The sequence below is a fragment of the Lepidochelys kempii genome, chromosome 3 (assembly GCF_965140285.1).
Source record: "Lepidochelys kempii isolate rLepKem1 chromosome 3, rLepKem1.hap1, whole genome shotgun sequence".
Lineage (NCBI taxonomy): Eukaryota > Metazoa > Chordata > Testudines > Cheloniidae > Lepidochelys > Lepidochelys kempii.
In genome coordinates this window covers 74,376,675-74,390,013 of record NC_136382.1, presented here as the reverse complement: position 1 = coordinate 74,390,013, position 13,339 = coordinate 74,376,675, and the positions used below count along the sequence as shown (strand labels likewise).

At 42.0% G+C, this 13,339-nt stretch overlaps 1 protein-coding gene across 2 annotated transcripts in view; it reads left to right on the top strand.

Moving 5' to 3' along the window:
* Window positions 1–13,339, top strand: part of GPR63 (G protein-coupled receptor 63) — a 213,488-nt gene that overhangs the window by 42,667 nt on the left and 157,482 nt on the right. The window contains exon 2 of one of the 2 annotated variants that reach the window (XR_012157998.2): window positions 8,540–8,671. The exons of the other annotated variant lie outside the window; for it this stretch is intronic. The gene's annotated coding sequence lies outside the window, so the exon portion shown is untranslated. Of the gene's footprint in view, window positions 1–8,539; window positions 8,672–13,339 lie in introns of those variants that run through there. 2 annotated transcript variants of the gene reach the window in all.

The following is a 13,339-nucleotide window of genomic DNA, read 5'->3' as shown; positions in this document are numbered from 1 at the left end:
CCTTATACAGATCTTACTCAGGCTTAAATGGCTTGTAGGTCCTTTTGTTGCACATCTGAGAGTGCTTAATGGGGTGGGGTAGTACAAAGGATTTTTTTTGCCTGTTCTCCCATATAGAGAAGTCTTTTAGAATTTGAGAGAATATTTTTTCTCAAGGCTTGTTTTGTTTTTAAAACCATCCTTTAAAATGTAATACATTATATGAAATGTTAAAGGATGGTTTGAAAGCACCATAGAGAAAATATAGTCTCTCAGTTTTTGGAGGTTTTAAAATCCTGGCTTCATCCTTGCCACCTACTTTATAGGAAAAGATTTTAGAAATGTTTTAGAGAGGTGCAAAATTTTGAGGGTTATTTTTGTTGTGTATGTTTCCATCTATAAAGTCAGAATTTCTTAGTTACAATGGCAGGTTTCAGAGTAACAGCCGTGTAAGTCTGTATTCGCAAAAAGAAAAGGAGTACTTGTGGCACCTTAGAGACTAACCAATTTATTTGAGCATAAGCTTTCGTGAGCTACAGTTCACTTCATCGGATGCATACTGTGGAAAATACAGAAGATGTTTTTATACACACAAACCATGGAAAAAATGGGTGTTTATCACTACAAAAGGTTTTCTCTCCCCCCCCCACCCTACTCTCCTGCTGGTAATAGCTTATCTAAAGTGATCACTCTCCTTACAATGTGTATGATAATCAAGGTGGGCCATTTCCAGCACAAATCCAGGGTTTAACAAGAACGTGGATACAATTAACTTAGGCTTGAATAGAGACTGGGAATGGTTGAGTCATTATAAAAAGTAACCTATTTCCCCTTGTTCATTCCTCCTCCCCCCCCCACTCCCACTGTTCCTCAGACATTCTTGTTAAACCCTGGATTTGTGCTGGAAATGGCCCACCTTGATTATCATACACATTGTAAGGAGAGTGATCACTTTAGATAAACTATTACCAGCAGGAGAGTAGGGTCGGGGGAGAGAAAACCTTTTGTAGTGATAAACACCCATTTTTTCATGGTTTGTGTGTATAAAAACATCTTCTGTATTTTCCACAGTATGCATCCGATGAAGTGAGCTGTAGCTCATGAAAGCTTATGCTCAAATAAATTGGTTAGTCTCTAAGGTGCCACAAGTACTCCTTTTCTTTTTAGTTACAATGGGACAATTTCTGCTCTCTTTTACAACAGTGTAAATCTGGAACAAATGAATTGATTTCAGTATAATTGCTGTGGAAGTACCTAGGTATAACTCAGTAGGATTTCACCCCATAAGTTCAGTCTAGTCTAGATCTCAGAGGCAGATTAAAATACATTACACAGAGACAGAAAAGGTATGTTTATTAGTGCTCCACTTTTAAAGGTCTGATACGTCGAGCCATTTCAGGGCTAGAAGCAAATTCTGTCTATCAAATCCAATAGCATGTTGCTACTTTTTCCAGTTCTGATGGATATTGATGGATCAGACATGAAATCTGCCTGTGGTCCAGAACGAAATCTGGTCAGTCCTCCATATCAAGCTAGTGTAATTTTTGGAGAAAAGAAGGAAGTTCTTTTAGTGGCTTTTATTATTACTATTTTATTTTATTTTTATAAAGGCAACTGTTTAAAGTTGAAGAAGGTTTGGGATGTTAGAGTAGTTTTAGCAGAAAAAGCTTTTTGGGCAGAGGGCAAGTGGAGAAGTCAAAGGTGGAGCTTCTCCCCTAGTTTTGCTTACCATTACCTGAGTTGTGTACCTACAGATCTAATATATAATCAATGTATTTGTTAATTATCTGTTTTATGGGAGAATTCCCTTGGCATACAGTCTGCGAAAGAGAACAATATTCATGATGATGATATTCAGTATTCTGTCATTTCTAATGCCAGAATATTAACAATTTGCCCCTCAAAAGGGGGTGGCATCATATTCACATAGTCAGATTTGCAGCATTCCAAAGCTATCTAGGGAAAAAAGAAGCCTTTACTATTCCATTTCAACAGCTTTAATTCACACTGTTCTTTGAGCACCTAAAGCCAGACTGTCCTGATTTCTGGCTTACTAGCAAATGACTTTACAAGACTGAGAGAAAAATAAGCATGCTTGTAGGATGAGTCTGAATAAATCACGCAGACTAGGATGACTGTCTGAGTACCAAGTCTTGATTAATAATGTATTCATGATCTGTGGATCACTTTTCTTCTCCAGAATTCAGGAATACTGCTTAATGACAAGCTTTGTTAAAGAAGAGATTTACATTTTTTCCCCTTCAAGTGGAGTAGACCATCAGAGTGATAGCATATTTTAACTTTTTCCCTGTGTTCCTGTTCAGGACTATTTTATCTAAGTAATCATCAGCCCTCCATAAACCATGCGCTTTGAATAGTACTGTGTCCTACTGAACTCAGTGCATGTCAGAAGACTATAGGTAATGTAGTTTAGGAGAGAATTTAGGTAATTTAGTTTAGGAGAGAATTTATATAACAGAATCTGGTTTTATATTGTCTTTCATACCTAGGGTATCTCAAAATGCTTTACAAGGTAATGAGTTGGACAGTGGTAAGGCAGAAAGAGCATGGCCTCAGCCCTGAATCCTCTCCTGAAGTTAGGGGCCTTAGCCATGTCAGGCTGTACTCACACAAAAATGAGAAAAAGGAGCTGTCCACGCTGCCAGACCCTCTCCCCTTATATTTCCAATAGTCCAGGGACTTAAACTTGGGTTTGCCACATGAATATCCTAACCACCAGGCTGTGGAGTCAATCTCTCACACTTGTTCTCTCTCTGGCCCAATAAATATTTAAATAATGTATAAAAAATGGAACAGCTTCAACAGGCAAGAGACCCACCCCAGCATACTCCATAGTCCTGTGGTTAGTGCACTTCTCCGGGAGATGAGAGACCTGGGTTAAAGTCCCTGGTCCATGTGGGTATTTAAGTCTTCCACATCTGAGTGAATCGTCTAACCACTGGGCTATTCGGTATAAGGAGGTGGCTACTGCCTCCTTATTTTGTGCAGGCACTAATATGGTAGGTAGCCTCTGAGAATGCCTGCTGGACCAGGGGCTGCAGGCAAGATAGGTGGGGGAACGCCTAGTTTGAGGATCCTACTGGGAGCTGGGCACCAAGCTCCTCAGCAGGGTCAGGATACAGGTGGCTGTGCACATGCGTGTGGACAGAAATGTAGGTGCTTTGGGGACTTTACTGGCAGAAACTTAGCGCTGATGGGAGGGGTGGACAAAATTTTTGGCCCAAAGGCCACATTGGGGTTGCAAAACTGTATGGAGGGCTGGTAGGAAAGGCTGTGCCTCTGCAAACAGCCTGGCCCCCACCCTCTATCCGTCCCCTCCCACTTCTCACCCCCTGACTGCCCCCCTCAGAACCTCTGACCCATCCAACCCCCCCCCACTCCTTGTCCCCTGACTGTCCTGTCCCTGTCCCACCCCTAACCGCCCCCCCTGCCCCCTGACAGGACCCCCGGGACCCCTGACCCATCCAATGCCCCCCCTCCTTGTCCCCTGACTGCCCCCTCCTGGGACCCCCATCTCTAACTGCCCCCCCAGGACCTCACCCCCTATCCAACCTCCCCCGGGACCCCCCCCATTCAACCCCCCCTGCTCCCTGTCTCCTGACCGTCCCTCCCCAAACCTCCACCCCATCCAACCACCCCCTGTCCCCTGACTGCCTCCCGGGACCTCCTGCCCCTTATCCAATCCCTCCACCCCCTTACCAGGCCGCTCAGAGCAGCAGGACTGGCTTATTGGAAAGCCTGGGAGGTGGGCGGGCAGAAGCTGCGCTGCCCTCGCGGCGGCATAGGTGCAGGGGAGGAGGGACAGCGGGGGATGGGCCGGGCTCTAGCCTCCTCGGCCGGGAGCTCAGGGGCCAGGTAGGACGGTCCCACGGGTCGAATGTGGCCCGTGGTCCGTAGTTCGCTCCCCTCTGGCCTATGGACTTTAGAGGCCTATGGGGTTAGGTGTTAGCTGAGTGGAAGTTTTGGATCTAAATTTTAGACTTGGACACTTAAAGTGGCAGTTAGGCACCTAAATTCATAGCCTCTAGTGTCTCCCTGATGAATCAACATAGATATTTCCTTTTATTCCCTGTAACCAAGTACATGTTTGCTTTCACAGGCTTGTATTTGCAATGTAGCAAATGGGCCTATTACAGATACACTTTAACATCACATCTTGTCTACTTCCCAGTAAACAGTAATGTGAGACACAAAACTAACTGTTAAAATGGTTCCTTGTTATTGCACTTACCTGCTCCTCATATGTCTTCCAAATTGCACCTGCTTTGTCTACTGCCAAAAGCAAAGCTTTAACTGCTGTCAGCCTTTCTAAAGCAATACAAGGGTGGAAAAGTAAGTAGAGTTCAATCTTCCTGATCATGTATCTTTTGCAGCAATCTTATTCTAGAATCTTTGTGGTTGTTGATGTGGAAAGCTGACCAAAAACACAGTGTGAATTTCAGATACCAGGTTGGGGCGGCAGTACAGGAAAATTATATGTATATATTTTTAAAGAATATCCATCATCCTTATACTGTACTTACATTGTCCAGCAGTATCAGCCTTGTTTGCAGGGGTTTTGTGCCACTCCAGTGTTGCAAAGCAGCCATAAACCCAGTTTACCCAGCTAGTTAAATTGGATTTACTGTTACTTTATATCATCAGTGGCACATGGCAATGAAAGTGAATCTAGCCCATAGTTTAGCCCATAGCCCAGAACAAACCATCTGTGAAAGAATCTAGTTTTCCATCCGTTAATCTGTTGAGCAGCGTTTCCTTTGTCACAAACAGTATCAGTACACAGAAAAGACGGAAGCTTCAGTTTCAAAATGGATTATGTCTTTGTGCCATTTAAGATGATTTGATATGATCATTGATAGATGTCAGAATTAAATGAAATCATTCCTATTTTATGAAGCTATGGGGTTTTTTTTAGTTCCTTCGCTGAGTTGCAATCTTAGTGAACCTGTAGTTATCTCTGCCCTGCAAGGCACACATACCAATATACTACAATTAGGACCTGATCTTGTGAGGTGTTGAGTACTAATCATGAGAGTAAGGTTTATAGGATTGGGCCCCTACCTTGTGGCAATATGGCAAACACTGCATATATTGTAGACATAGTAATTATGTAATTAAGCAGATGTGGGTAATTACACTTGGAAATGTCAAGTAATTCAAAGGTTAATTACTATGTAACTTGTTTATTAAACAGAACATATTGTGATTATGCTTTAGTTTTAAAAACAGAACCACATTATTACCCAGAAACTATTAAATACACATAATTATCCAGTGATTATTACACGGTCCTTACCATGTACTTGTAAGGAGTCAGAATCTTCCGTGGGTGTGACTCATTTGTGGCAGGAGCTAGGAATTTTAAACACCACCCACTTTGTGCATTGACCCTGTGAGGCAAGGCTGCACTCAGAGGTATAAGGGGTTTGAAGGTCACTTCAACTGAAATACGACGGTCAATGTGTTGTAACACCTGTTTTCTTTCTTGGGTATACTTAGGTGCTTAGGCTATGGTTTCCGTGAACGCCCCTTCCTCCTCTCCCTCCTCCCGCTGTCCTTTACATTATTTCAAGTACATGGACAACTGCTGACATTCCTAAGCACTCTCTCCCTAAGTTATTGAGTTAACAGTTCTCAGACTTAGCAGTGTGATTCTTCTAGAAAACCTTGGAGTTTCTCTGAACTGCCACACTTTATTTTCTTACTATAGTTTACTCTGTTAATGTTTGCAGTGGTTAAGTCACACAGTGAAATCTCCATGCACTGTTTTGATAATGTAGGGGTAGAAGTTTTGCTAAATTCTCAAGAAAACTTACAGCAGAATAAAATCCTTGCTAATGCACACACACAGCGACAGCACCCCAATTATTATTAAATCTTTGACAAGGCTTGTTCATTTCTTCTTTGGATAGCAGCGGTGGTTTACTTGTGATCTTTGTCAAGAGCTATTTCCTTTCTCTGCACAAAGTTTATAACTTGCACCGGAAACCTAAGAATTTCAGACAAATATTTCACCTAGGCATACCTATTACTTCAATAGGTAGCTCTTAAAAGGAGGAGTCAAAACACATCATCCGATAGCTCCACGTCTAGCTCAGTGTGTTTATGACGATTATGTTTAGAAGGATGAAGGTATTTTCTATAAATTTCAGTGGATAATTTATGATTTCAAAGTAGCTTTTTTATTGAGGTATCAGATTGTTGTTTCTTCAAAATGTAATGACTGTAGAAGTCAGTCCAGGTACATTCGCTTCAGAAATAGTCATATTTATAATATCTTATTGTTGTCGGATAGAAATTAAGTATGAGCACATCAATGGACTATAAATGCAATTTGTAATAGTGGTAATCTTTTATTGTTAACTATGGAAAAAATTTCATCTTTTTTTGGTGGCGAAAGAAATTAACGACTGACATTTTACAGATTAAAATACAAGTTGTTGTAAGACTAGGCAAATATTCAGTACACCCATACCATTCTCAAAAGTAGCACACCAGGGCCATATACTTCCTTTTTTCAAAAACCCAGAGTCAGTGGAATTTGCACTGGAGTTCTTCAGGGAAGGTGATGTGGGGAACAGAATCCTTTTGTTTCCTGTGGCCACTAAAGCAGCCAGGCTTTGGCTTGTGGGTGCAAATCCTTGTCCCCCATACCCAATGACTCGCAATACTACTGCATTTGGGGGCCCCATAGAGCATAAGTTCTGACCCTCCAATACAGGATTTCTGCTGCCTTTATAGTATATCATCAAATCCATTGTCTTTTTGGGCCCCGTATGCCTGTGGAAGGGTATGGATAAGGGGAGGACAGAGTTTGGATCTGAAAAGTTATCTTAAAATAGGAAACATTTTATATCCCAGTTGACCCCTATGCAGCATACAAGGTGTTAATACATTGTGAACAAAGTGTGCCACCTCTGGGATGGAGGATAGCAGGGCTGCATAGTCATTGCATAACAGTGAAGGTGGGCAGGTAAAATTTTGCCTGTATAATCTGGGAGCTAGATCCACAAAGGGATGTAGGCACCTAAATCCAAAATTCAGATCCTTAAACCACACCTCCTGCCTAACATAGGTGCTTAAATTCCCATGGCACCTAAGTTTCTGCTGCTACAGTTCCCTTGGCAACTACCCTTCTGCTGGTGGGTACGAGCAAAGCTGCCTCAGTCCTGAAGCCCAGCACATAGCTCATGCCTTAGGCCTGGTGGGAGTCAAACTAGCTGTTCCTCCTCCTATCTCACCTGTGGGGCCTGTACAAAACACAAGAGGAGGCAGATGAGGTGGTGGAAATACTCATTAGCTCAGAATAGGCAACCTGGATTCAAATCCCTGTTCCCATCTCTCACATCCTCGGCGAGTGTTTTTACCACAGAACTATTGGGTAAAAGGGGGGAGCATAGCACCACCATCTCTTTTTTTTTTTTTTTTTTTTTTTTAATTTGCGAGAAAGGTCTCACCTCATTTAAGTGCCTAACTCCAGGAGGGGGCTCATGGGGATGATGCTTTCTGTAAAGTGCCTGTCTTCCTTTGTGGGGCATAGCTTAGGCCAAACCTCTCTCCTTGGCATTTTCTATTTGTTAATTTAGGCAGCTCCCTTCTCATCGTGTTGGCTTTTGTGAATCCTATTTTTAGGCCTCTAACTCTGGCCATGCATTGTATAGGGCACCTGGGCACCTAACTCAGGGCTGTCAGTTCCACTGGGTAGCAGGGTGCCTGATTCTAAGTCCCATCTATGGATCTAGCCCCAGAGGAAAAATCTCTGTTTTTACATCCTGTTCCATGGGATCATGAGATGGTCGAGTTCAGGATCCTGACACAGGGAAGAAAGGAGAGCAGCAGAATACGGACCCTGAACTTCAGAAAAGCAGACTTTGACTCTCTCAGGAAATTGATGGGCAGGATCACCTGGGAGGCTAATATGAGGGGGAAAGGAGTCCAGGAGAGCTGGCTGTATTTTAGAGAAGCCTTATTGAGGGTGCAGGAACAGAAAAGGGAAGCTTACAAGAAGTGGAAACTTGGACAGATGACTAGGGAGGAATATAAAAATATTGCTTGAGTATGCAGGGGTGTAATCAGGAAGGCCAAAGCACAATTGGAGTTGCAGCTAGCAAGGGATGTGAACGGTACAAGAAGGGTTTCTACAGGTACGTTAGTAACAAGATAATCAGGGAAAGTGTGGGACCCTTACTGAATGGGGGAGGCAACCTAGTGACAGATGATGTGGAAAACGGGGAAGTACTCAATGCTTTTTTTGCCTTGGTCTTCACAGCCAAGGTCAGCTCCCAGACAACTGCACTGGGCAACCCAGTATGGGGAGGAGGTGAGCAGCCCTCAGTGGTGAAAGAACAGGTTAAGGACTATTTAGAAAAGCTGGACATGCATAAGTCCATAGGTCCGGATCTAATGCATCCGAGGGTGCTGAGGAACTTGGCTGATGTGATTGCAGAGCCATTGACCATTATCTCTGAAAATTCGTGGCGATTGGGGGAGGTCCCAGATGACTGGAAAAAGGCAAATATAGTGCCTCTCTTTAAAAAAGGGACGAAGGAGAATCCGGGGAACTACAGGCTCATGTCAGTCCCTGGAAAAATCATGGAGTGGGTCCTCAAGGAATCCATTTTGAAGCACTTGAAGGAGAGGAAGGTGATCAGGAACAGTCAACATGGATTCATCAAGGGTAAGTCATGTCTGAGCAACCTGATTGCCTTCTATGATGAGATAACTGGCTCTTTCACTGGAGAAAGCGGTGGATATGATATATCTTGACTTTAGCAAAGCTTTTCATATGGTCTCCCACAGTATTCTTGCCAGCAAGTTAAAAAAGTGTGGATTGGATGAATGGACTATAAGGTGGATACAAAACTGGCTAGATCATCGGGCTCAACAGGTAGTGAGCAATGGCTCAATGTCTAGTTGGCAGCTGGTATCGAGTGGAGTGTGCCAGGGGTCGGTCCTGTGGCCAGTTTTGTTCAACATCTTCATTAATGATCTGGATGATGGGATAGATATGCTGAAAGGTGGGGATAGGGTCCAGAGTCACCTAGACAAATTGGAGGATTGGGCCAAAAGAAATCTGATGAGGTTCAACAAGGACAAGCGCAGAATTCTGCACTTACGACAGAAGAATCCCATGCACTGCTACTGGCTAGGGATTGACTGGCTAAGCTGCAGTTCTGCAGAAAAGGACCTGGGAATTATAGTGGATAAGAAGCTGGATATGAATCAACAGTGTGCCCTTGTAGCCAAGAAGGCTAACGGCATATTGGGCTGCATTAGTAGGAGCATTGCCAGCAGATTGAGGGAAGTGATTATTCCCCTCTATTCGGCACTGGTGAGGCCACATCTGGAGTACTGTGTCCAGTTTTGGTTCCCCACTACAGAAAGGATGTGGACAAATTGGACAAAGTCCAGTGGAGGGCAATGAAAATGATTAGGGGACTGGGGCACATGACTTACAAGGAGAGGCTGAGGGAACTGGGCTTATTTAGTCTTCAAAAGAGAAGAATGAGGGGGGATTTGATAGCAGCCTTCAACTATCTGAAGGGGGGTTCCAAAGAAGATGGAGCTAGGCTGTTCTTAGTGGTGGCAGATGACAAAACAAGAAGCAATGGTCTCAAGTTGCAGTGGGGGAGGTCTATGTTGGATATTAGGAAAAACTTATTTCACTAGGAGGGTGGTGAAGCACTGGAATGGATTACCTATGGAGGTGGTAGAATCTCCATCCTAAGAAGTTTTTAAGGCCTGGCTTGACAAAGCCCTGGTTGAGATGATTTAGTTGGGGTTTGTCCTACTTTGAGCAGGGGGTTGGACTAGATGGCCTCCTGAGGCCTCTTCCAACCCTAATTTTCTATGATTCTATGATCTTTAATTTACAGACAAATTTGTCCCAATGTCATCATTTTTCAGCAGCTATAGAAATCAGAATGCCAAGTGCCAATGTCGATGAGTGCGGAAAAGGAACACGGTATGCTAAAAATTAGAGGAGAACAAGCTGTTTTAAGAATTTGTCCTTGGGGCCATCTGCTATGTAGTGTAAATCTCTCATGGGGTTTGGTGTACTTGTGGAACTAGACAATATGCCAAATAGATTGATTTAAAGTGAACTGGAGGTCTTTTAGGACCCCTCTAATGTTTGCACATCATATGGGAAATGCAATCAACTAATGTTTAAAGACACTTGCAGTACTTAGCTACAGAAATTCAAAGAAACTTAATCCTGAATTATCTTGGATGGTTATCTTGTAGGATGTAGTTAGTTGCTTGGGGAGAAAATTTTTAAACTGCCTGAAATGTACTCCAAATGTTATAAATTCAATCTAGGTAGCCAATTCTAGAAGTTAGGCTCTAAATATTTTTGGGTTCCAATTGGTCTACAACAAAAGATTTTAAAGCAGAGAAGACAATTCTGAGAGAATTGAAATAGATTATGGCTTTGCATGACACTTTTCATAGTTATGATACCCCAAAGCACTGAACGCACCAATGTATTAAATACTGTACTATGCAGCTAGACTTGGCAGTTATTTTGAGCTCCACAATAGCTCAGACATAGCCTTAGATATTAAAACCTATTTTATTGAGAGAGAGAAAATTAATGCCCTAGTCTTTCTGAAGGCTGGCAATTGGGGGCCAAATTCTGCTCTGTAATAAATCTGGAGTGATGTCATTACAGTCAATGGAGGTACTCTGGAGGTACACTGGTGTTATTTTGAGCAGAATTTGGCACTAGTACTTTAACTTCCATCTGGAAAGTCACTAAAGATGAGCAAAGGGGCAGACTTTCTCCACATTTCATCTGAAAGACAGAATAACATGTTAATAGTGTATTTTCATTTCCATGGTTTAGTACTTGACTAAAAAAATGACAATTTCAATAATTAAAAAGTATCCATTGTTGGAGACAAAAAACCATATAATCACAGTATATCCTTTCCTAACTGAAAGTGCTGCAGCTTTATTGACTATTCTGTTTTGTCAGTGGTTGATTAAACTTTTCTATTTTCCATGCAAGTCAGGATTCAAGATGTCATTATTAGTACCACCACTACACAGTAGTGGTGACTAATTACACCCTGCCTGAAACCACAAGTAGCCTTTGGCATTGTGTTGGAGTGATTTATCTTCCTCAAAGTAAATTGCATTCTTGGGTGAAGACTAGAGTGACACAGTCACTAGAATCCCAATCAACTACAAAGCCATCACACAATATCTTGGAAGTTTCTGTTACAAAGTGAGAGAGCACAGAAGCTCTCTGAGACAAGAAAATATTGATCTGCTTGGGAAGCATTAATTAACATTTGTAGGAAAGCAGAACAGCTTTTAAAGTGGACAGTGCTATCCTTCCATTCACTACTTCCAGCTTTCCTTCATTCATTGTCCAATGAATAACAATAACATTTACTGTACAATTAGTCTATGGAGCAAGAATGTCTATAATCAATAAAAGATCTTCAAATGTGAGCTCCCTGTTTTCATGTTGTTTTGCTTTTACTGTAAAGTTGGGTTTAACAATTAAATTAATTCATAGATTCATAGATATTTAGGTCAGAAGGGACCATTATGATCATCTAGTCTGATCCCCTGCACAACGCAGGTCACAGAATTTCACCCACCACTCCTACAAAAAAACAAACAAACAAAAAAACCCTCACACCTATGTCTGTGCTATTGAAGTCCTCAAATCGTAGTTTAAAGACTTCAGTAAGAATTTAATAAAGTGGATTAATGTTAAAACATCAACCCATAAATCCTTGGTCTATCATAGTTCTCTTTGTAAAGGAGTTTACTTTTAAAAATGTTTGCCATCAAGTTTTAATGGATTTCTTTCTGGTTTTATTCATAAGACAAACTTTAAGGGGCTGATTACTTCAGCTACCAACGCAGTCTCTGTGTGTTGTATGGCAACATTCCAGGCAGGCCACAAATAAATGCAGGTTATTATGAAACTTCATAGCACAATTGACAGACCTTTCCTACCATAAGTTTGGTAAAGAGGCAACTGATTTTGTCATATCTGGCAATGACGGTTGTGTCAGGAAGCTTACATGAAGCAGAGCTGGCGAAACTAATCAGTTGATTTCACCATCCTGACTTTCGGTTTCTTCTCTTGAGGTCCATCTGCTACAGCTGGATCAGAAATCCCAGCTAGCATATACTGCAGGACTCCACCTTTCCATCCTAGATGACTGTATAAATGCAGTCCTAAATCATTGTACTTAAAACTAAGTGGGTGGGAGGTGTAATTAATTAACATGGGAGCTTGAATTGTCCAAGATCCTTTCCCTGAGTTCTCTGCCACCTTAAAGTTCTTTTTTACAAGGATAAGATTCTAGAGATGTGGAAGAACAGACCCAATTCATCAAACATTTAAGCACATGCATAATAAGTTCCATTGAAGACAAGGACTTAAGCACTTGCTTAAATTTTTTGCTGAATAAGGATGGACTTAGGAATTTACTTACATGCTTTCTTGAATCGTGGCTTGCCCCTCTATCTTCTTTCTGGTCTGTTTGACTGCACTTCCTCAGGTATTAGGTCTCATGCCCTTACCAGTCTTTGGGTGAAATTTCTCAGTTCTCCCACTCTTAGGGTCTGGGTCAGGGTCAGGGTCTGGGAATAACATCCTGGCTATAACAACCACTTATTGCTGTGCAGGTCCAGCTTGACACTTGTGTTTCCCTCTTTGGGAGTCTGTGATAAGCAACCTTAAACATACTTATTTTATGAACAGCAAAGAGAAAAAAGCATTAGAGAAAATTATTTTAAAAAATAGCGATTTACTTTCATTTTACCTTTCACTTCACCACAAGCTAAGGTTAGATGGGCTTCCCTCCTGAGTTAAAGGAACAGGACAAGGTCTAGCTTACATTCGTCTAAAAAGCCCAGGAGTTCTTGCAACTCAGCCTGGTCTCCCTTTCTTCTTCCTCCAGTCTGTTCCCCCCCCACCCTTTCAGGAAAATGCCCCTTTTCTCAAAACCCCACTTCTTTGTGTGAGCCCAGTTACAATATATCTCAATAGCTTTTGTTACAGGGCCTAGGTGTGAAGTCTTCCCTTTGCCTCGAACTGGCTTTTCTCACTTGGCCAGCCAAGCCTGTGCTCTGTAATGTTTGGAAAGATAATTTGAACATACCTCCTAAAACGTTCAGATGAGTGATAGCTCAACAAAGGAATACATCCGATGAAGTGAGCTGTAGCTCACGAAAGCTTATGCTCAAATATATTTGTTAGTCTCTAAGGTGCCACAAGTACTCCTTTTCTTTTTGCGAATACAGACTAACACAGCTGCTACTCTGAAACTCAACAAATAATGTATCAGTATATTTTGTAGGAAAAATCAGT